At 41.2% G+C, this 24,653-nt stretch overlaps 1 long non-coding RNA gene and 1 pseudogene across 1 annotated transcript; one reads left to right on the forward strand and one right to left on the reverse strand.

Moving 5' to 3' along the window:
- Positions 1-89: 89 nt before the first annotated feature.
- Positions 90-24,527, reverse strand: LOC141581660 (uncharacterized). Its single transcript, XR_012514425.1, has 4 exons — positions 24,075-24,527; positions 23,414-23,494; positions 19,327-19,483; positions 90-484 (listed from the first exon to the last, which is right to left on the reverse strand). It is a non-coding gene; the product is annotated as an uncharacterized LOC141581660 (long non-coding RNA).
- LOC141581659 (eukaryotic initiation factor 4A-I pseudogene) lies at positions 9,025-12,500 on the forward strand (annotated as a pseudogene).
- Positions 24,528-24,653: the final 126 nt, after the last annotated feature.

Below are 24,653 nucleotides of genomic sequence, written 5' to 3' on the forward strand. Positions count from 1 at the left end.
TAACATCCCATAAGCAAAAAATTTTATACCTCTTTGGACATAAATGGTTTTTTAAAAAATGGTTATAAAAAAAGTTAGATTTTATTTTGTTTATTTGGCTTTGTTATCATCACAATTCTGAGAAATACAATTTTTGTAGACAGAGCAATTCTTAAAGTGCCTGCATAATTCTCATGAACTTAAATATAAACTACAATCATGTAACAGTTTTCAGAGATTTAAAAATAAAGCTAGGGTATAAGGTTAAATATATATACATGTATCCAAATCAAAGAAACCTGTATTTCAGCCTATGAAACTTTAGGAAATTATACACTAAAGCCAAGAATATAGACTTAGTCACAAAGGTGTCCATTTCTTTATATTCTTATTCATCTCTAACACTGGCGGCCATGGTAGGAGGATCACTTGAGCCCAAAAGTTCAAGGTTACAGTGAACTGTGATCGTGCCTCTGCACTCCAGCTTGGGTGATGGAGGGAGTCCCTGTCAATCAAATTTTTAATGTTAATATATTTACATAGTAACATCAGAAGCCTTTTTCTTTGAGATACTGCAAGAATAGCAATTATAAAATAATGAACCCCCCAAAATAAAAATTAGATTGTTTCTGCCATCTTAGAGAAACAAACTAGTAACAGTTTGACATTTATTAAGTACTTACTGTATGCCAACCACTGCTCTAAGCACTTAGTATATAATGACTCACTTAACCTTTACAGCAGAATAGGAAACTGAGCCACAAAAGGGTTACAAGGTCACACAGGAAAGAATGAAGCCATGATTGTAACCTGCATAGTCTGGATCCCAAGCCCACACTCTTTAATGACTCTTCTGTAACCTCCACTGTCTGAAGCTATGAAAACTGGAGATCATATAAGTAGAAAGTTACAGTAGTACATTGAATAAAACATTTTTTAATGGAAAAGTAAGCTAAAAGTGATTCCTCTCCAGTAGTTTGAACAACAGCAATAATATCACATCTTCAGTAGACAATAAGCTTCTTAAAATAGAAGGCATGACATTACAATTAGTATTTCCAGCACAGTGCTTAGCATATAGTAAACACTTGATGATATGAATAAACTTTATTTACTATCAGATTTTGTGAGCATTAAATTCACTTAAATGGATAAATCAAGAATAATAGAAAGCAAAGAGAAGACCATGCACACTTATAAGAATGGGTAATAAGCCTTGAGCCAAAAATAAGGTCCTTAATGAAATTATAAAAAGGCAATGAAATAATGTTATTGCTTTTTATAAACAAGATAAAAATGCATATTTGAAGCATAATAGGAATATTGAAGGAAAGTCACAATACTTTTTTTATGTAGTTTATATAGTGTGAGCACTATAGGGAAAAGTCTGATATCCTTGATCCCAGCTTACCTTTCTAAGCACAGATTCAGAGTGCTTAGATGAGTATGGAACAGAATCTGAGGCAATCAGAGACAAAGTAGTTTAACCTCTTAATTTACAGAATCTGCTAACAAAATTATATGCCACAATAGCAAAATGAAATAGCAAATAAGGGCTACTATCCTTGCAGTATGTATAAGGAAGAGTGATGAACATTTTGCATGCAGTATGTAGTTTGATCAAACAGCTCTATCATGCAGGTGTAGTTACCCACATTGCACAAAATGAAGTAGACAGATTGCCCAGGATCACACAAGTAGCCATTATTCATGCTTCTACTGAAATTTTTTAAAAATGGGAAACAAAGGAACATGGGTCATGATTAAAACAGTATAATCTGAGGCCAGTCAGACAACTTGACCATTTCTGCCTTCTGACTTGTTCTTTTTTTTTGAGACAGAGTCTCATTCCGTCACCAGGCACCAGGCTGGAGTGCAATGGTGCGACCTCGGCTCACTGGCAACCTCCGCTTCCCGGGTTCAGACAATTCTCCTGCCTCAGCCTCGTGAATTGCTAGGACTACAGGTGTGCGCCACCACACCCAGCTAAATTTTTTTGTATTTTTAGTAGAGACGGGGTTTCACCATTTTGACCAGGATGGTCTTGATCTCTTGACCTTGTGATCCGCCTGCCTTGGCCTCCCAAAGTGCTGGGATTACAGGCGTGAGCCGCTGTGCCCGACCCTGACTTGTTCTTATAGAATATATACATATGAAACTTATTTAACTTGAGGTCTCATCTGAACAATAATGTCTCTTGACATCTGTAATCCTGTCTCCATAACATATAGTTATGTATGATTGACCCTTGAATAACATGGCTTTGAACTGTACAGATCCACTCATACGTGGATTTTTTATTTTTCCCAAAAAATGTATTAGAAAAATTTGGGGGGACCTGTGACAATTTGAAATAGCAACAGGAGGTGGCTACAAAATTATAGTAAATGATAGACTAGTATCTACATGTGTTTTATGCATTAATGACATAACTTTTTTCTTAATGTCTTCCATACTATCGAAGACTTTGATACTAGTCTATCATTTACTATATAAAATACACACAGATCTATTAAGAGATTTATCAAAACTTGTACACACAAACATAGACCATACACAGACTATTCAGTCAAGAGAAATGTAAAACATAAAGATGCACTATTAGGCCGGGCACGGTGGCTCATGCCTGTAATCCCCACAGTTTGGGAGGCTGAGGTGGGCATATCACGAGGTCAGGAGTTCGAGACTAGCCTAGCCAACATGGTGAAAGCCCATCTCTACTAAAAATACAAAAATTAGCCAGGCGTGGTGGTGGATGCCTGTAATCTCAGCTACTTGGGAGGTTGAGGCAGGAGAATCACTTGAACCTGGGAAGTGGAGGTTGCAGTGAGCCGAGATTGTGCGCCCGTCTCTACTAAAAATACAAAAATTAGCCAGGCGTGGTGGTGGATGCCTGTAATCTCAGCTACTTGGGAGGTTGAGGCAGGAGAATCACTTGAACCTGGGAAGTGGAGGTTGCAGTGAGCCGAGATTGTGCCACTGCACTCTAGCCCGAGTGACAAGAGTGAAACCGTCTCAAAAAAAAAAAAAGATGCATTATTAAAACAGCATAAAATTAATAATTTCATAGCCACCTCCTGTTGGCTATGAAATTGTGAGCTCAAGTGTTGTGAGTATCCACTTAAATGCTGTGTGATGCTAACCATCTCCACATGAGCAGTTCATCTCTCCAGTAAATTACATATACAATTCTCATGTATTTTTCATCATGTTTAGTGCAATACCTTGAACCTTGAATAACACCATGGGACCTATATGAAGTACCATTAGTGATGCTGGAAGTACTCCCAAGCAGCAGAGAAAAATCATGGCATTACAATAAAAAGTTGAATTGCTTGATATGTACCATAGATGAGGGCTGCAGCTGAGGTTTCCCACCATTTCAAGATAAACGAATCCAGGCCGGGCATGATGACTTACACCTGTAATTACAGCACTTTGCAGGGCCAGGGCAGGCACATCACCTGAGGTCAGTTCAAGACCAGCCTGGCCATCATGGTGAAACCCTGTCTCTACTAAAAATATAAAAATTTAGCAGGTGTGGTGGCGGGTGCCTGTAATCCCAGCTACTTTTGAGACTAAGGCATGAGAATCAGTTGACCTGGGAGATGTAGATTGCAATAAGCCGAGATGACACCACTGTACTCCAGCCTAGGTAACAGAGCAAGACTCTGTCTCAAAAAATAAATAAATTCAGTGTAAGGACCATTGAAAAAAAGAAAGAAAGAAAGGGAGAGAAAAAGAAAAAGAAGGAGAAAAATAAAGGAGAGAGGAAGAAAGGAAAGAATAAAATTTGTAAAAGAAAAAGAAGAGAGGAAGAAAGAAAGATGAAATTTAGAAAGAAAAAGAGAAGAAAGAAATTTGTGAATCCATTGCCACAGCTACATCTGCAGGTGCAAAAATCTTGCAATTTTGCCAAACACCTTTTCTCTTATATTAAAAATGCAGCTTTTAAGTGGGTACAGGATTGCTGTAAGAAAGGCATACCTGTGGACTCTAATATGATTCATGAAAAGGCAAAGTCATCATATGACAACTTAAAGGAAGATGAAGGATCTAAAGCTGGAGAATTTAATACCAGAAATGAATGGTTTGATAATTTTAGAAAGAGGTTTGGCTTAAAAAAATGTCAAAATAAGGGAGAAGCAGCTCTGCTGACCAGGAGGCAACAGACCAGTTATCAGATACCGTTAAGAAAATCATTGAGGAGAAAGGATATCTGCCTAAACTGTTTTTTAATGCAGATGAAAGTGCCCTAATGGGGAGGGGGGGTTATGGAGGGGGAAGGGGTGTGGGGGAATGCCACAAAGGACGTTTATTAGTAAGAAAGAGAAGCAAGCACCAGGATTTAAGGCAGGAAGAAACAGGCTAACTGCTGTTTTGTACAAATGCAGTTGGGTATAGGATCAGGACTGCCCTTATCTATAAAGCCGCTAAATTCCGAAAGGAAATGATAAACATCAGCTGCCAGTCTTCTGGTTGTACAAGAACACCTGGACAGCGATAACCCTTTTTCTGGGTTGGCTCCACTGATGTTCTGTCCCTGAAGTCAGAAAGTACCTTGCCAATGAAGAACTGCCTTTTAAAGTTCTTTCAATATTGAACAATGCCCCTGATCACCCAGAACTTCATGAATTCAACATGGAAGCCTTAGAAGTTGTCTACTTGTCCCCAGACATTACGTCTCTAATTCAGCCTATACATCAGGGAGTCATATAGGACCTTTAAGGTTCATTACACACAGTTCTCTACAGAAGGGATTGTCAATGCTAGAAAAAAAGCCCAACAGAACATGAAAGTCTGGAAGGGGATGGGCTCTGGTGGCTCACATCTGTAATCCCACACTTTGGGAGGCCAAGGTGGGAGGATCACTTGAGGCCAGGAGTTCAAGACCAGTCTGGGCAACACAGCAAGATCACATCTCTACAAAAAAATTAAAAATTAGCTAGGCACTGTGGTACATGCCAGTAGTCCTAGCTACTTGGGAAGCTGAGGACGGAGGACTGCTTGAGCCCAGGAGTTTGGGGCTGTGAATTACTGGCATGAGTCACCGTGCCTGGCCTGATCTTTGTCATTCTTACAAAACAGGACAGCATCCTACACATTTATATTTTACATTATATTTTTTGAGATTTATAGAAATGTTTTCTGAAGATTTTTAGTGAAAGGGCCAGTTGAATCAGGATAGCTATAAAATCAGGAGAGTTATACAGCTATCATCACACCACTGCACTCTAGCCTGGGCAACAGAGCAAGACGCTGTCTCTCAAAAAAACAAAACAGAAAGTCTGAAAGAATTATCCATTAGAGATGTCAGCCATTCTTATAGAAAAATAAAAGCTGTGAAAGCCATCAAGCATGAGACAATTAATTCCTGCAGAAGAAAACTGTGTCAAGATGACTTCATAGGATTATGATAGACCCAATCAAAGAAATCATGAAAGAGATTGTGGATATGAAAAAAAAAAAAAAAAAAAAGGTAGCAGAGCAGGTGAACAGTTTTGAGATATGGATGTTAGAGAAATTTAAGAGATAATAGAGACAACACCAGTGGAGTTAACAGAAGACGACTTGATGGAGATGAGTGCTTCTGAAACAGTGCCAGATGATGCAGAAGAAGGCATACAAGATGCAGGACTCCAATTATTCAAGACTTCTTGTGACTCTTTTACAACATGGACCCTTCTACAATACGGGAAGTGAATGGGAGAAGAAGGATTGATACTGTAGAGAGACATTTTTAGAGAAATGAAAAAAAGTCAGACCAGAATTAGGATGTATTAATATTTCCAGGCCAGGCACAGTGGCTCACACCTGTAATCCCAGCACTTTGGGAGGCCGAGGCGGGTGGATCATGAGGTCCAGAGATCGACACCATCCTGGTCAACATGGTGAAACCCCGTCTCTACTAAAAATACAAAAGAAAATTAGCCGGGCATGGTGGCGCGTGCCTGTAATCCCAGCTACTCAGGAGGCTGGGGCGGGAGAACTGCCTGAACCCAGGAGGCAGAGGTTGCAGTGAGCCGAGATTGTGCCATTGCACTCCAGCCTGGGTAACAAGAGCGAAACTCCATCTCAAAAAAAAAAAAAAAAAAAAAAATTTCCATGATGTTACACCAAGGGTGCCTAGCTCTCCTGCCTCCCCTTCCACCTCCTCCACCTCGTCTGCCTCTGCCACGTGGGAGACAGCAAGACCAACCCCTCCTCTTACTCCTCTTCAGCATGTTAGTGTGAAGACAAGAATGAAGGCCTTTATGATGACTCACTTCCACTTAATGAAAGTTAAATATATTTTCCTTATAGTTTTCTTAACAGCATTTTCTTTTCTCTAGCTTACTTTATTATAAGAATGCAATATATAATACATATAACTTACAAAATATGTGTTAATACACTATGTTATCAGTAAGGCTTCCAGTAAATAGCAGGCTATAAGTTAAGTTTTGAGGGAGTCAAAAGTTACACATGGTTCATCAGCTATACAGGAGTCAGCACTCCTAACCCATTGTTGCATTGCATAGGGGTCAACTGTGCTTCTATTCACAGTTGATTCTCCAGTTCTACTTCCCATGTTTTTTATTTAGTTGGTGTATTAGTCCATTCTCACATTGCTGTAAAGAATAATCTGAGGCCAGCCAGGCACGGTGGCTCACGCCTGTAATCCCAGCATTTTGGGAGGCCGAGGCGGGTGGATCACGAGGTGAACAGATCGAGACCATCCTGGTCAACGTGGTGAAACCCTGTCTCTACTAAAAATACAAAAAATTAGCTGGGCATGGTGGCATGTGCCTGTAATCCCAGCTACTCAGGAGGCTGAGGCAGAAGAATTGCCTGAACCCAGGAGGTGGAGGTTGCGGTGAGCCGAGATCGCACCATTGCACTCCAGACTGGGTAACAAGAGTGAAACTCCATCTCAAAAAAAAAAAAAATTATCTGAGGCCAAGCGTGGTGGCTTATGCCTGTAGTCCCAGAATTTAAGGAGGGCAAGGCGGATGGATCACAAGATCAAGAGATTGAGACCATCCTGGCCAACATCATGAAACCCGTCTCTACTAAAAATACAAAAATTAGCTGGGCGCCAGCTACTTGGGAGGCTGAGGCAGAAAAATCACTTGAACCTGGAAGGCAGAGAGTTGCAATGAGCTGAGATTGTGCCACTGCACTCCAGCCTGAGCGACAGAGCCAGACTCCCATCTCAAAAAAAAAAAAAAAAAACCAAAAACCACTACCTGAAACTGGGTATTAAAAAATATATGGAGAGAGAGGTTTAACTGACTCATAGTTCCACAGGCTGTACAGGAAACATGACTGGGAAGGCCTCAGGAAACCTACAATCATGTCCAGAGAAGTAGGAAAAGAGCAAATGGAGAGGTGCCACACACTTTTAAACATCCAGGTCTCTTGAGAATTCACTCACTATCATCAGAATAGCAAGGGGAAAATCTACCACCAAGATCCAATCACCTCCCACCAGGGCCCTCCTCCAACACTAGGGATTACAATTTGACATGAGATTTGAGTGGGGACACAAATCTCAACCATATCAGTTATAATTTCCTTAACAGCAGAAACTTTGCCTTTATTTTATTTGTTTGTCTCCACAGCATCCTAAATTGTGATTGTTCAATAAAGGAAATGGTTAATGTTACCATTTCAATTCACTCATCAAAAAAATAATTCTGTGAATGAGGTTATCCATTTTATTGACAGTTAAATCACCTGAAGAAGTCTAGAGGACCGCTTGGTTTTTGTGCAGTCTCAAAAGTGCCAAATCCACAAACTGATAAATTTATTTTAATCCAGTAAGACAGGTAAGAAGTGATATCTTTATAATTCACTGAATTGGAAGTAAAATTCCAGTTAGTATTTTAATGGTCACAAAACACAATATTTTGACTAGACTTGATCCTGTCTAAATTCTGATAGTACTGAGAAAGGACAAAGGGGGACAGCAGAGGTCTTTACCTGAGCAGTGTCACAATGCACCTCAAAAATACTGCTGGGGCCAGGCACGGTGGCTCATGCCTGTAATCCCGGTCCTTTGGGAGGCCGAGCCAGGTGGATCACTTGAGGTTAGGAGTTTGAGACCAGCCCGGCCAACATGATAAAACCCCATCTCTACTAAAAATACAAAAATTAGCCGGGCATGGTGTTGGGTGCCTGTAATCCCAGCTACTCAGGATGCTGATGCGGGAGAATCACTTGAACCCGGGAGGCAGAGGTTGCTGTGAGCCGAGATCATGCCACTTCACTCCAGCCTGGGTGAAAGAGTGAAACTGCACCTCAAAAAAAAAAAGAAAAGAAAAGAAAAAAATACTGCTGGGGAAAATAAAGGCATAAGGTCTATATCTCTGACCCATGAATATTACAGTAACAGTATGTACCTGTGTGCAGTGTAGATGAATCACTGCAGCTTTTTCTAATATCTCAGGTATAGTAAAACCTAGGGCCCAAAAGTCATAGTAACCGCAAAACATGTCCCAACTCTCCAATGGTGTGAATTTATTTAAATCCTTCAAAATAAAGTTGTAGGGAAAATAAAAGTCCTTAACATGGCAATATATACACCGTCAAATGTAAGTCGTTCCATCGTCCACTCAGTGAGTACATGAATGCCTAGCAGCTCTACATTAAAAAAAAATCTATCCTCAAGAGATCTACTTAGAAAGAAAGTAAAATGTTAAACATTTAAATTGCAATGCAAATAAATATGAGATCAAGAAACCAGATATGTTCTGAGGAAGGTTGAATCTTTGCAGTCTAAAATTAGGGAAATGTTCCCTAAATTATTGTATCTCTATGGAACTCTGCATGCACAACATGCAATTACAGTGAAGGTAAACTCACCTGCATCTGGAAAGACCATTTATATACTGTCAGTTCCTTTTGATCTTTGTCCTTTCTCTCTTTTTTTTTTTTTTTTTTTTTTTTGCAACCTCCTAGGTTCAAGCAGTTCTCCTGCCTCAGCCTCCTGAGTAGCTAGGACTACAGGCACTTGTCACCATGCCCGACTAATTTTGTATTTTTAGTAGAGACAGGGTTTCACCATGTTGGTCAGGCTGGTCTTGAACTCCTGGCCTTGGGTGATCTGCCCACCTCGGCCTCCCAAAGTGCTGGGATTACTGGTGTCAGCCACCATGCCTGGCCTGATCTTTGTTATTCTTATAAAACAGGACAGCAATCCTACACATTTATATTTTACATTGTATTTTTTGAGATCTATAGAGATGTTTTCTGAAGAAATTTAGTGAAAGGGCCAGTTGAATCAGTATAGTTATACAATGAAAAAAAAAGCAAAGTTAGGAATTCCACTTTTGGGAAGACAAAGTAGTAGGTGTATTTCCCCTATTCCTCCTGCTAAGGACAATTAAAAACACTGGACATTATATATACAACAAACAAAACTATACTCCAAAAGGTGAAAAGAAGGCGGCAGACTGGCTAGGGATCTTGAGACCCAAGGAACAACATCAAGGTGAGTTCCTTGGTTTTTCTTTTTGCTTTTTGTTTCACGTATCCCAGACTTGGAGCTGAAGCTGGCAACCTGGAAATGCCAATGGACATGGACCAAAAAAGCCCCAATAAATGCCTCTCTTGTCAAAAGTCCAAGAAAGGGGCAGGCTTACAGGACAGAAAACATTTAGACAAGAACTGTTCTACTCCAACCAAAAAAAGTGCTGGCCACTCCCAAACTGACACCAGCAAAGACTGAGTGGGGAGACAACTCAAACTGAGGCTGTAATTAAGCACCGAACACCCCTAGCAGGGTGATGTCAGAGAAGGCAAGTAGGGTGTAGAACTTTTATCCGTGCCAGCCTGTAATGAGTCCTCCACTCCTGTGGTATCAGTGGAGACCATCAGGGAAGTCTCGTCTTCACCCAACCCTGCAGTAACAAGTGTTTATTGGGGTGGTGTCAGAGGAGCCCAAGCAGAGAGTCAGTCATGTGTCAGAGGAGGCTTTGTTACTTCTGGTGACCCAGTGGTGACGAGGCCACACTCATTACAGTGACAGTGAAGACCATGTAGTAAGCCAGACCTCTCACCAACAGTAGTCATCCTCCTCCCCTCTGGTGTCAGTAGAGACTTCGTGGGGGATCTGTACTTCCACCTCTACCTGGCAATGAAGTAGTGTCAGAAAAAGCCAGCTAAAACAGAAGGTTCAAATAACACCCAGAGTCTCAGAACTCATTTGAAAATCCAGATTTAAAAGAAAATCATGGCTGGGCATGGTGGCTCACAGCTGTAATCCCCACACTTTGGGAGGCCAAGGCAGGTGGATCACAAGATAAGGAGTTCAAGACCAGCCTGGCCAATATGGTGAACCCCCATCTCTGCTAAAAATACAGAAATTAGCTGGGCATGGCTGCGCACACCTGTAGTCCTAGCTTCTCAGGGGGCTGAGGCAGAATCATTTGAACCTGGGAGGTGGAGGTTGCAGTGAGCTGCAATCACACCACCGCACTCCAGCCTGGGCAACAGAGAAAAACTCCATCTCAAAAAATAATAATAATAAAAGAAATAAAAGAAAATCACTTATCAAACCAAGAAAACTCACTTGAATAAAAAAAGATAATCAATAGATGCCAATAATAAGATTATAGAGATAATAGAATTATCTGGCCAATATTTTTTAAAGCAGCCATGACAAAACTGTTTCAATGCAATTACTAACATTCTTAAAGCAAATGGAGACAATAGAAAGCCTCAGCAAATAAATAGCAGGTATAAAGAACAAGTGGAAATTTTAGTACTTTAAAATAAAATAAATGAAAAGCTCAGTGAATGAGCTTGATAGTGGAAAGAAGGGAACAAAGAAAACAATCAGTGAACTTAGAAGACAGAACAATCTGATCAAAAGAGAGAAAACTGAACAAAAAACACAGAATCTCAAAAACTTATGATACTATAAAAAAGATCTAACGTTTGTGTCATTAGAATCCTCTAAAGGGCTGAAAAACATACTTGAAGAAATAATGGCTGAAAACTTCCCAGACTTGAAGTTTCATCTCCCAAGAGATGAAAATCTACAGACTCAGCTGTTTATAGGATCAACCCAAAGATAGCCACACCAAAACACATCATACTTAAACTTCTAGAAACTAATGAGACTTTATCAGAAGAAAACCATTAGAATGACAGCAAATTAATTTATCATCAGAAATTATGGTAATCAGAAGAACATGTCATAAGATCTTTCAATTGCTAAAACAAAGAAATGATCAACAGAGAATCCTATACTTAACAAAAAAAAAAAAAAAATTCAAGAATGAAAGAAAAATCAAACATTCTTAGAGGAAAGAAAGCTAACAGAATTTAATACTCACAGACCTAAATGGCTAAGGAAAATTCTCTAAATAGAAAGGAGACAATGAAAGAGGGAACCCTGGCTAGTTTCTAAGGATCATGTCTGTGAGTCAGGATTCCCGATCCAGAGACAATGGCCCTGATGGGATGGAGCCCAAGGCATCATCAAGAGTAACTGGAATGAGATTGTTGACAATTTTGACAACATGAACCTCTCGGAGTCCCTCCTCCGTGGCATCCACATCTATGGTTTTGAGAAGCTCTCTGCCATCCAGCAGCGAGCAATTCTACCTTGTATCAAGGGTTATGATGTGACTGCTCAAGCCCAGTCTTGGACTGGGAAAATGGCCACATTTGCCATATCAATTCTGCAGCAGACTGAATTAGATCTAAAGGCTTCCCAGGCCTTGGTCCTAGCATCCACTTGAGAATTGGCTCAGCATATACAGAAGGTGGTCATGGCACTAGGATACTACATGGGTACCTCCTGTCATGCCTGTATTGGGGGCACCGTGTGTGCTGAGGTGCAGAGACTGCAGATGGAAGCTCCCCATATCATCATGGGTACCCCTGACTGTGTGTTTGGTATGCTTAACTGGAAATACCTGTCTCCCAAATGCATCAAGAAGTTTGTACTGAACACAGCCGATGAAATGTTAAGCCGTAGATTCAAAGACCAGATCTATGACATATTCCAAAAGCTCAACAGCAACACCCAGGTATTTTTGCCGTCAGCCACAATGCCTTCTGATGTGCTTGAGGTGACCAAGAAGTTCATGAGGGACCCCATTCGGGTTCTTTCCAAGATGGAAGAGTTGACCCTGGAGGGTATCTGCCAATTCTACATGAACGCGGAAGAAGAGGAGTGAAAGCTGGACACACTGTGTGACTTGTATGAAACCCTGACCATCACCCAGGCAGTCATCTTCATCAACACCCAAAGGAAGGTAGACTGGCTCACCAAGAAGATGCATGCTTGCGATTTCACTGTCTGGAGATACAGACCAAAAAACGAGATGTGATCATGAGGGAATTTGGTTCTGACTCTAGCACAGTTTCGATTACCACTGACCTGCTGGCCAGAAGCATTGATGTGCAGCAGGTTTCTTTAGCATCAACTATTTCCTTCCCACCAACAGGAAAAACTATATTCAGGGAATCAGTCGAGGGGGATAGTTTGGTTGTAAAGGTGTGGCTATTTACATGGTGATAGAAAACAAGAGGACTCTTTGAGACATCAAGACCTTCTACAACACCACCATTGAGGAAATGCCCCTCAATGTTCCTGACATCATCTGAACGGCTGTCCTGCTACCTCGCTCCAGCCAGGTTTCAATCTTGGGGGGCCGAGAAGCAGCAGGAGTGGGGAGGGAAGGGAGCCAAGGGATGGACATCTTGTTACTTTTTTCTTTGACTAAATGTCAGGTTTTGAGACAAAAGAAGGAACCATGAACATATTAGACACCCTTTTTTGGGGGTAGGCTCTTTACCTAGGCACCAGATCTTCTCCCAAAAAACGCTAATCCATTTCCCTAACGTAGTAACCTCCAGATCCCAGAGGCTCACCTCACCTCAGCTGAGCTCCTTTGAAAGTGGTTCAAGGGACTATGTCAATCAATCTCATTTCCTGGAACAAATCTGGAAGAAAAACCTCTGAAACCCCTGAGTGAGGTTGCCCAGATATTGTCCCTAGGTCGGGGGGAAGCAGGGGAGATAAAATGGTAGCAATTTTTACATTGTTTTGTACAGTATTTTTGATTCAGGAAACACAAAATTCTGAATAAAATGACTTGGAAACTGCCAAAAAAAAAAAAAAAATACGGGGGAGTAACCTTGGACTGTCAGGAAGAAAGAAGGCATATGGTAAACTAAAATAAATAAATAAGCTTTCCTTCTTTGGAGTTTTTTAAATTGGTTGTGTGAGAAAAAATTGTAACACTGATGTGGTTTTAAATGCATGCAGAGAAATACATAAAACTGTTACATTATAAATGAGGGAAGGTAAAGGGACAAAACCAGATGTGTTTCTATACTTCTCTCCAACTGGTAAAATAGAATGTGATGAGTTATGTCTAATGTAATATCTAGAGAAATCACTAAAAAAGCTATATAAATATCTATGTTCAAAAACAGTATGCATAAACAAAAATTGAATTCAAAAAATTGTTTAACCACAGGATGGCAGAAAAAGAAAACAGAAATAAAAAGCAAAACAGAAGGCCAGGCATGATGGCTCATTCGTGTAATCCCAACACTTTGCAAAGAAGGCTGTGGCTGGAGGATTGCTTAAGACTAGGAGTTTGAGCCGGGCGTGGTGGCTCATGCCTGTAATCCCAGCACTTTGGGAGGCTGAGGCAGGTGGATCACAAGGTCAGGAGATCAAGAGCATCCTGGCCAACATGGTGAAACCCCATCTCTACTAAAAACACAAAAAAATTCACTGGGTGTGGTAGCACATGCCTGTCATCCCAGCTACTTTGGAGGCTGAAGCAGGAAAATTGCTTGAACCCAGGAGGCAGAGATTGCAGAGAGCCGAGATCGCACCACTGCGCTATAGCCTGGGCAACAGTCCGAGACTCTGTCTCAAAAAAAAAAAAGGAGTTTGAGACCAGCCTGGGCAACATAGTGAGACCCCGTCTCTATGGGGAAAAAAACAAACAAACAAACAAACAGCTGCGCTTGGTGACAGACACCTGTAGCCCCAGCTACTTGGGAGACTGAGGTGAGAAGATGACTTGAGCCCAGGAGTTGAGGTGCAGTGAGCCATGACTGCACCACTGCACTCCAGCTGGGTGACAGAGTAAGACCCCATTTCAAACAAGAAAAACAAAACCCAGACATAAAACAAGGAAAAGTAATGACAGATTTAAGCCTTAACATGTCAATAGCATATTACATTAAATGTAACCGATCTAAATCCAAGTAAAAGAGATGAGCAGAAAATATTTTAAAACACGACCTAACCATATGCTCTCTACAAGAAACTCAAGAAACTCTCTGCAAATATAAAAATACAAACAGATTGAAAGTAAAAAATGAAAAATGATATCATACCAACTTTAATCAAAGGAAAGTAGGAGTGGCTATTATAATATCAGATAAATGACTTTATATCAAAGCAAATTACCAGACTCTAGACAGGCGTTGGTCTTCGGGATAGATACTGATTGGTGAGTATGAGACTTTTTCCAGGGAGGTAAGCTATGTGCATCTGTTTTCTTATCTATGACGTGGGAAGATGGAGATATCATGTGGGCTGCTTCCCCACAGGGTTATAGTGAGAACCAAATGAAATAATATGAGCTTCAGCTTACAAACTAAAATTTTATGAAAATACACAGTAACACACATATACATACCAGAAATATTTTGCTATATGGTAAATACATAATAATATCTCCTATGTTATTTATGTGTTTATGATCTACCTTACTCCATAAGCAACTTTGTTCTAAAAGACTTTATTTCAGGCCGGGAGAGGTGGCTCACGCCTGTAATCCCAGCACTTTAGGAGGCCAAAGCATGCAGATGCAGTAAGCCAAGATCGCACCATTGCACTTCAGCCTGGGTGACAAGAGTGAAACTCTGTCTCAAAAAAAAAAAAAAAAAAAAAAAAAGACTTTATTTCTCCACTCAGACTTCTCACTCTAAGAGTAATGCAAAAACTAGGGCAGACATGGTGGCTCACTCGTGTAATCTCAGCACTTTGGGAAGCTGAGGCAGGTGGATCATGAGGTTAGGAGTTCAAGACCAGCCTGGCCAAGATGGTGAAACGTGTCTCTACTACAAATACAAAAAATTAGCCAGGCATGGTGGCACGCACCTATAATCCTAGCAACTCAGGAGGCTGAGGCAGAGAACTGCTCAAACTCAGGAGGTGAAGGTTGCAGTGATCTGAGATCACGCCACTGCCCTGCAGCCTGGGTGACAAAGTGAGACTCTATCTCAAAAAAAAAAAAAAAAAAAAAAAAGAGTAACGCAAAAGCTAATGAACAAATAAGTATCAGGATCTGTTTCCTTCTGTGTCTATGTCTATTTTTAAAATGTATTCATTTTTTTTTTTTGTTTTTTTTTTTTTTTTTTTTTTTTTTGAGACGGAGTTTCGTTCTTGTTACCCAGGCTGGAGTGCAATGGCACGATCTCTGCTCACCGCAACCTCCGCCTCCTGGGTTCAGGCAATTCTCCTGCCTCAGCCTCTGAGTAGCTGGGATTACAGGCACGCACCACCATGCCCAGCTAATTTTTGTATTTTTAGTAGAGACGGGGTTTCACCATGTTGACCAGGATGGTCTCGATCTCTCGACCTCGTGATCCACCCGCCTCGGCCTCCCAAAGTGCTGGGATTACAGGCTTGAGCCACCGCGCCCGGCCGAAATGTATTCATTTTTAATTGACAAATAAAAATTGTATATATTTATGGTGTACAACATGATGTTTTGAAATATGCATACATTGTGTAATGGCTAAATTAAGCTAATGAACATATGTATCACCTCAGATACTTATCCTTTATTTGTGATATATATATAGTTAAAATCTACTCTTTTAGCAATTTTCAAGTATGTAATACATTGCTATTAGCTATAGTTACCATGTTATATAATAGTTTTCCTGATCGTATTCCTCCTGTAACTAAAATTTTGCATCCTTGTTTATTTATTTATTTATTTATTTATTTATTTATTTATTTATTTTTGAGACAGGGCCTTGCTCTGTCACCCAGCCTGGAGTGCAGTGGTGGGATCTCAGCTCACTGCAACCTCCATCTCCTGGGGTTCAAGTGATCTACCTCAGCTTCCTGAGTAGCTGGGACTACAAGTCCAGATAATAATTTGTTTTTATTTTTTTGTTGTTGTTTTTTTTTTTTTTTTGTAGAGACAGGGTTTCACCATGTTACTGAAGCTGGTCTCTAACTCCTATGCTCAAGTGATCTGCCCGACCTATCAACCCAAAGTGTTGGGATTACAGCCATGAGCCACTGCACCTGACCCCTAACTATTGTCAATAGAGGCCTAAAAAATAGACCTAAGACCCATGAAATAATATATGAACCAATAGCAAATATGCCCATCAACAAAAGACTGGATAAAGGAAATGTGGTACATATATACTATGGAATAGTATGCAGCCATAAAAAGGAATGAGATCATGTCCTTTGTAGGGCCATGGATGAAGCTGGCAGCCATTATCATCAGCAAACTAACACAGGAACAGAAAACCAAATACTGCATCTTTTCACTTATGAATGGGAGCTAAACAATGAGCGCACATGGACACAGGGAGGGGAACAACACACTTTGGGGCCTGTTGGGAAGGGAGGTGGGGGAGAGGGAGCGCATCAGCACAAATAGCTAATGGATGCTGGGCTTAATATCTAGGTGATGGGTTGATAGGTGCAGCAAACCACCATGGCACACGTTTACCTACGTAACAAACCTGCATATCCTGCACATGGACCCCAAAACTAAAAATAAAAAATTTTAAAAATGATATGTAACTGCACCCAGCTCCCTTGACTACCTCTGCAACTTCTTTGTAAATCTAAAATTATTCCAAATGCAAAATTCATTAAACATAGATATTATTTAAAAAATGATATGTGAACATAGAAGTACATCATCAAGAAAGAAAAGTGATTAGGCTTTATTGGTCAAATGTTTAAGATTCTGTGTGAACATGAAACATTTTATGTGTACAGAAAATGCTTTTACTCACACCTGTAATCCAGCACTTTGGGAGGCCAAGGCAGGTGGATCACCCGAGGTTGGGAGTTCAAGATCAGCTGGACCAACATGGAGAAACCCCGTCTCTACTAAAAATACAAAATTAACATGGCATGGTGGCACACGCCTATAATCCCAACTACTCAGGAGACAGAGGCAGAGGCAGGAGAATCGCTTGAACCTGGGAGGCAGAGGTTGTGGTGAGCTGATATTGCACAGTTGCACTCCAGCCTGGCAACAAGAATGAAACTCCATCTCGGAAAAAAAAAAAAAAAAAGAAAGAAAGAAAGAAAGAAAGAGGCCAGGCGCGGTGGCTCACGCCTATAATCCCAGCACTTCGGGAGGCCGAGGCGGGTGGATCACAAGGTCAAGAGATCGAGACCATCCTGGTCACACGGTGAAACCCCGTCTCTACTAAAAAATACAAAAAATTAGCTGGGCATGGTGGCACGTGCCTGTAATCCCAGCTACTCAGGAGGCTGAGGCAGGAGAATTGCCTGAACCCAGGAGGTGGAGGTTGCGGTGAGCCGAGATCGCGCCATTGCACTCCAGCCTGGGTAACAAGAGCGAAACTCCGTCTCAAAAAAAAAAAAAAAAAAAAAAGAAAGAAAATGCTGTATGCTTTTAGAGATATTCTTTTATTAGCATTTAAAGTATTCTGAATATCTCTTTAATTTCTCCTAGAGTTCTATAAATTAAAGTTAAATTAAAGAACAATGTGTTGATTGAAAGCATAAGATTTATTAGCCATTATAAAGAAGATAATATTATGAAAATGGCAAAAAGGCAACATGTTAATCACTTCCCAGTTACATGGAAAAAATTAGTGTTTTTTTTTTTTGCTCATCATTTTTCAGACAGGCAGCACACAGGCAGGGGTCTTGCTGATCTAATGGCTTCAGCCTCTCCTTTAAAGGAAAGGAGAGATTTTTTTCTAGCCAATCAGAGGCAAAATCTTGGCCTTAAACTAATGGTTTGTGTTTCCCATTATTAGTGGTAAACCACAACTATAATTCTGGAGTTCCCTAGGTTGTTACCTTTTATTTCAGAAGTACTGTACAGCTTCCAAATCAAAATTAAATTTTACTGTACAGCTTCCAAATCAAAATTAAATTTATCTTTAACTTAAATATCTGCTATTCAAAAAGAATGGAGCCCATTTAGTTCTATGGGGATCAGGTTTCACAAAATCAGACACCCCCATCATAAAACTACAAAAATATGTAGAGATAAATAAGTAAAATTTAAATGTAAAAAAGCTATTATGATGGGACTAGAGTTTGTGCCACATATACCATCAAATAATTAAATCATATGTAAAAATAAGAATAAACCTTAGGTTTACCCTTACAGTTGAAGTAAGTTTTGTGGATCATACTCTGTCTCTTCAGCCCCTTTAACATGTCTGCCACTTCTCTATGAACATATATTACCACCCAGTTCACCCCTCACTACACACACACACACACACACACACACACACACACACACACACACACACTAGTTTTAGTCCTCAAAAAAAAGAGTCCAGGGGCAGGCATTGTTTTCTCCTACCTTGCTCTGCACTTGGGATATCAAAAACCCAAGCCCAAGCCCAGGATCCATTATTCTCTTCTTCTACTCATGGTAAATCTTCCTACATTTCATAAGTATTTAATGAGCATTTACTATGTGCCACACACATTTCTAGCTGTGGGAAATAAACAAGAGCCAAACTAGACACACTCTTCATTCTTTCTGATATTATAGTTAACTAAAGGGGACAGATATTAATCAAATAGTGAAATCTATATCAATGTGGACCAACAGTGTTGATTATGAATGAGAGAGTTATAGGCCACATGAGATTACAAAACAGAGAATCTGACCAAGTCAGAGAAGACCAAGAAGGCTGCTCTAGGATGTGACATTTAAATTGGGATGCAGAGAAAGGGGAGTCACTAACAAGGCAGGGAGGGGAAGGAGGAGCACTCTATGATGAAGCTCAAGTGAAATTTCAACTGGGAGTTGAGGTTGAGTAAGTCCTGCCATTTAATTAAGTAGAAGGTTTTCTGTTCTTTTTTTATCACATATTCATTCATTTATTGATTTAATTAATAAAATCTTTGTGGCTTTGTTAAGGCAGCAGAGGTATCAAGAATGAGAAGTAAATATGACATCAAAAGCACAAGCAATGAAAGCAAAATTAGACAAATGGGACAACATCAAATTTAAATACGTCTGTGCCTCAAAAGAATCAACAGAATAACAAAAATCAACCTACGGAATGGGAGAATATATTTTCAAATCACATTTCTGATAAGAGGTCATTGTGAGTTACCTCTGGGACCATTTCTTGGTCTCTCTTGAAGCCTCCTTTTTTTCCCTTCTTTCTTCTTTGTGAGTGAGATTTCATCCCTCTGTTTTTTCTCCATACTCTCTTTATCAGGGATCTCATTTATTCTCAAGGTATCTGCCATCATCTCTGCAGAGAAATTCTAAAGACACATGTCTCTTCTAATTACTTTTCTAACATTTTTCACCACATACCAAACATTTCATTCATTCAACCAATATTTACTGAGCACCTACTATGTGCCAGGCATTGTTCTAGGTGGTGGGGATACGAGTAGTAAGCAAGATCAGCCTTCTTACAGAGGAGCCAGTCAAAACAAACATATACATAGTTTATACAATTTCATGTAGTGATGCTATTCTGAGAAGGGAAAAGGTAAATACAATTTAGGAACAATTGCGGGAAGAAGAGGGTGATTTTCTTTTTCTTTTTCCCCCAAAGCATGGTTTCCTGCCTCCTAGTACCTATCTCTTCTAAAGGTAGCATTTTCTCCCATCTTTGATCCTTGATTCCTCCAGTTTTTATTTATTTATTTATTTTGCCAAATTCTATTACCTCTTCAAAGTGTCCATAAATGCATCTCCTCCTCACTTTTCTAGGATCCCACAGACGCCCATCGCCTTATGCCTAGGTGGCTGCAATGACTTCTTAACTGGTCTCCTTACTTCTAATCTCTATACACTTTTTCCCCTCACCCCCTTACACTTTCTAGCCTGTGTAGATTATTCTTCTTAGGTTGTCACTGCCCACGTTGCAGTGACTCCACTTGGAGTTCCAGGACTACAGTGAGGTGTCCTGAAAAAATACCTGGGCTTTAGAGTCAGGCAGCTTGGAATAGATAGTCTGTGTGTGCCTCAGGTTCCTCTCTGTAAAATGCAGATGGTAATTCTCGGCCCATGAGAGGTCGTGAGAGGGAAATGAGAAGAGGTGTGGGAAGCACCAGTCCAATTCCTGGCTGGGGGACTCTCACAATGGAGACAGCGTCTGACTCTTGGTGAGTCAAGATGGTCCATCGCTCTCTTGTTGCAATCTTTAAGAATGTATTTGGTGATGAACTGCCGTGTTAATATTATTTTTCTTATCTATCCAACTAGTTTGACAATTCTTTTAGGAAAGTTGAGGCTTTTCTACTCAAAACCTCAGGGAATTCTGCACATAGTAGGCATTCTGGACTGCCTTCATGATTGGGCAAGTTGGGTCTGCATCAGAGTGCTTGGCTGGGGCAGCAAGTTGGGCTGAAAGGCAGCCTGCATTCTGCTGAGGCTGGCACCTGCAGCTGTGCCCACTGAGGCAGGGTGGAGGCCCGGGGGGTGCAGGATGTAGGTGTTCATGCTCTCCTCTCAAGTTGGAGCTGAAATTTCAACCCTAAGAAGACCTCCCTGACACCTCCCTGTGTCCACTTCTCTTTGGTGACACACAGAGTTGTTGCTAATCATCAGTCTGTACGTCTCTCTCCTAGTCAGGCTGTGCTTCCTAAGGGCCAGTTAATTCAGGTACCTGGTACTTAGAAAAACGTTCAATAATGGTTACGGAATGCAAGATGACTTTCAAGGAAAGTTTGAATGAGAGGCAGAAAAAGTACAGCATTAGGACAAAGTTACACATAAAATTTAGAAGGGAGACTTGAAGTGGGAGGAGTGCAGAGGCTATGAGTCCCAGTTACTACTCCGAGTATAACCATTAAAATGCTAGCTCAATCATAAGGTACAAAAGACCTACAAAGCGGAATCTTCACATCCATGCATGACTACTGACTTTGTTATAATCTGTTACTTTTTTATTTTTAAACTTACTATTTTATTTATACTCACATATCGAAAATGGTTATACTATCATGTTTACATACATACTAATATTGGAAACAGAATTCAGTAACAAATTACATTTAAACTTTATAAAGCACACACAAACATTAAAACACTGATTGGTTATAGAAAGCAGAGTCTGAGGAAAAACCGTTAGCTATAGTTTTCATTTTCATTAAAGAGCAGCACCCTCAAACCGATCAGTAATAGTCATCTAGACCGCAAAGTAATAAGTACAAAGGAAAGCTAGTGATTGTACTGATTTTATTACTTTTAGTAAGCCATTTTATGTTCCTCACGCTCAGTGTGAAGAAACAAAACATAATCTGAAGGAAAATAGGTCATTATTATTCATAATAAGAAATCTGCTTCATTCTGCAGGCCTGGGCAGATTGTACATTAAGGAGCACTTAATGGCTCAAGTGGACCAACATACCAGTTTGATTTTGATCCACGGAATAGAATCGCATCCATATTTGGTGGCTGGACTAACTCCATGGGAGCTGTGACAGATTGAGCCATTTTTGTGGGATTCCCAGATCTCACTAAATAAGAAAAGACCCTACACCGGAAAATATAACAATCAATCTGTCCATAAATGATATCTATATGCTCGCTCTTCAGTATAAGTTAGAAAAAGGGGTCCTTTCTTGAGCACACGCATTGTGGTCTAAAGTATTGTGGTCTAAAGATTGCTGGATTGATATTGTGTTATAATAAAGATAAGGTACACATTGAAACCACTGTCCAATTAAGAAACTTCCACAACTTGTCTCAATTCTTCAAATAACAGAGCAAGTTTCTTTTCTAGGCTGACAGTTAGTCCTGTATTGGCATGGCTGCGGCCTATGAAACTCACCACCAAATTTAACTGAATCACCTGGTAGGTGTAACAGTAACAGCTGATACTTTTATTTTTTGAAAGTCCAAGTTTGTTCCCTCGGTCTGTTGCAAGGGCAAAAGCAGGTAAGAAACCAGGTCTCAAAGCATGCTCTGGAGCAGGTGTCCCCAAACTTTTTATACAGGGGGCCAGTTCACTGTCCCTCAGACCGTTGGAGGGCCGCCACATACTGTGCTCCTCTCACTGACCACCAATGAAAGAGGTGCCCCTTCCTGAAGTGCGGTGGCGGGGGCCAGATAAATGGCCTCAGGGAGCCGCATGCGGCCCGTGGGCCGTAGTTTGGGGATGCCTGCAGTCTATAGCATTATCATGGGCCGCTTTAATAACAGGTCCTCCAACTCTATTTGACACAATAGCATGGAGCCCTTCAACACTTGGTAACGTTTTATACATGAATCCCTTTAAAGTCATCCTCCATGATGAACCCCTTTCTCTTGCAGGATCAATTTCCATTCTGGGCTGCCCAGATCTTTTCCCCGTCACTTCAGGGACAGTTTCAAAGACCACAGTCTGGTTTTATGCTGGGTATATGGCAAATGCAAAGAATTGGCCCTCTATTGGGGAAAGGAAGCTGCCCTTTCTACCACTGTTTTATAGGCTGAGGGAGCTCATGTTAGACCAAGACTTCATAATCTTTCAGATAACAGATCTCAATTTTGCCGTGGTTTTGAGGTCCCGAACCAAAATTTCACTGGGTGTTCTACCAAATCACAATCTCTGAGTCTCGCCTCTCATATGATTCCCATAACAGAAAGTTTTGGTGGAAGTTCTATTAAGCAATGAAACCACAACCAATCAAGAAATCACAGGGAAAGATAAAGCAAAGTCTAGCTTTCCATTAACCAGGACAGTCAGCTTCTGTAAAATGGAGTGTCAACACTGCACATTCTGTCCTAGGCCAACCATTGTCTCCTTCTTGGAACTCACCAGATCTTACTGTTCTTGGGTGTAATGGATTAACTTTCTACACTAGCTTTGAGGAATACATGATAGGAATTATATCAGTGACAGACTAATATTTAGGCAGGAAAAAGTAATCACCGTGCAGAAATATCCTGGTATGTAAAGCAGACTAGACACACTCTAAATCAAAGCCCTGCCAAGAGAATTCCGCGAACTAAAAAAGACTCCATGCCAGAAGCAGAAGCCAGCGCTGCAGAGGTTATAATTTCTTTCTCTGCGTTGTGTCCTCCGCATTGTGCTCATATACGAGAAGGAAACTGAGATAGTAATTGGGCCATTTCTTTTCTTGATTTAATTTTACAAAACTTGAGCCACAAGGTATCAATTCTGAGGCCCTAATTAGTTTACTGGCAATAAAGTCCACATCCAGCATAATCCTTAAAATATAAGCTGCAGCCCTTACCAGTCCCGCTGTTTGCTGATGTTTCTCACCCAGCACAATGTCAAAGTGAACACCTCGCCGGGAGCAGAGGTATCTGGGACACTGTAAAAAGACGACTTTGAGGTTAAGGCACGGTATTTAAGGTTCTGCTACAAATGCTGTTTTAAACAAATCACAGTTCAACTACAACGGTATAATAATGCAAAAAACAGTATCTGCTATGAAGAAAGTGCAGTGGTCTGAGAACTAGAAAAAGCAGTGAAATCCAAGGCCTTGCTTTACATGTCAGAGCAGCTATCTCGGCCTTCTGGAGGTGTGACTTTCCTATACACAGGAGCAAGTTGAAAACTGCCCTGTGTGGCTTTATTCTCCGTTCACCCCTGTAGCAAATGCCTTTTCTGTGAGGAGCTATGGGGCTGATGGGGAATCAGAGGTGGTTCCTCCTAAGTGGCATTTCTGAGTGGGTTCCAGGAGTTCAAAGCAACCTTAAGAGGCTGCTACCTGGGGGACAGCCAGGGCGTGAGATGAGAAAGTTGTACATTAACATTGCTGTGTGCCCATAACGTTGTATCTTTTATTAGATTAGACAACATATCTCACATGCCGGGTTGTTAAACAAATAAATATGCGTAAGGAAATTACAATCCACATAATTATATGAGTCGTTTTAACCACCACTCACCCTCAGAGTGATTAGATTTTCTTCTGCCTATGCCACTGCGGCCCAGTAGCTCTGTCACTGTCAATGCGGGTAGACTCCCCCTTACTCCGAAAAGCAAATCAGGAACAAATTGGGCCAATGAGAGTCACCATCAGGCCCAGAAACATGATAAAAACAGCGACTCAGAGGGGTCTCCAGACTGATGGGCGGGTGACCCTGTATTCCTGTTGGGCTGACAACCCTTCTAAGGCTTCGGGCTCCAGATGCTGGCAACAAGTCTCAGAGGCCGGGTGGGAGAGGGAGACGCGAGGCGACCCACGCAGAAAGAGGGCTGCCTCATCCCATGTCGGGACCCCCCAGCAGGCCGGGTTTCCTCAGGGGCCGAGCCTGGGGTCACGCAGGGGGACAGAGAGGGCTGCCCGGGGCTAGGGGTGGGGCAGAGGCGAGAACCCAGCGTACTCCCCGCACCCCGCCCCCGCGCCGCGAGTTTCCGCGCACGTGGCCGTGGGGCAGGCCTCGCCCTCGCCCCCAGCTGGGCCCGGCGCAGCCCCCTCCTCCGCGGCTCCCGGAGCGGCCAGCGAGCGCGGCGACGGGCGGGGG

Source organism: Saimiri boliviensis, chromosome 16 (assembly GCF_048565385.1).
Source record: "Saimiri boliviensis isolate mSaiBol1 chromosome 16, mSaiBol1.pri, whole genome shotgun sequence".
NCBI classification, from domain to species: Eukaryota; Metazoa; Chordata; class Mammalia; order Primates; family Cebidae; genus Saimiri; species Saimiri boliviensis.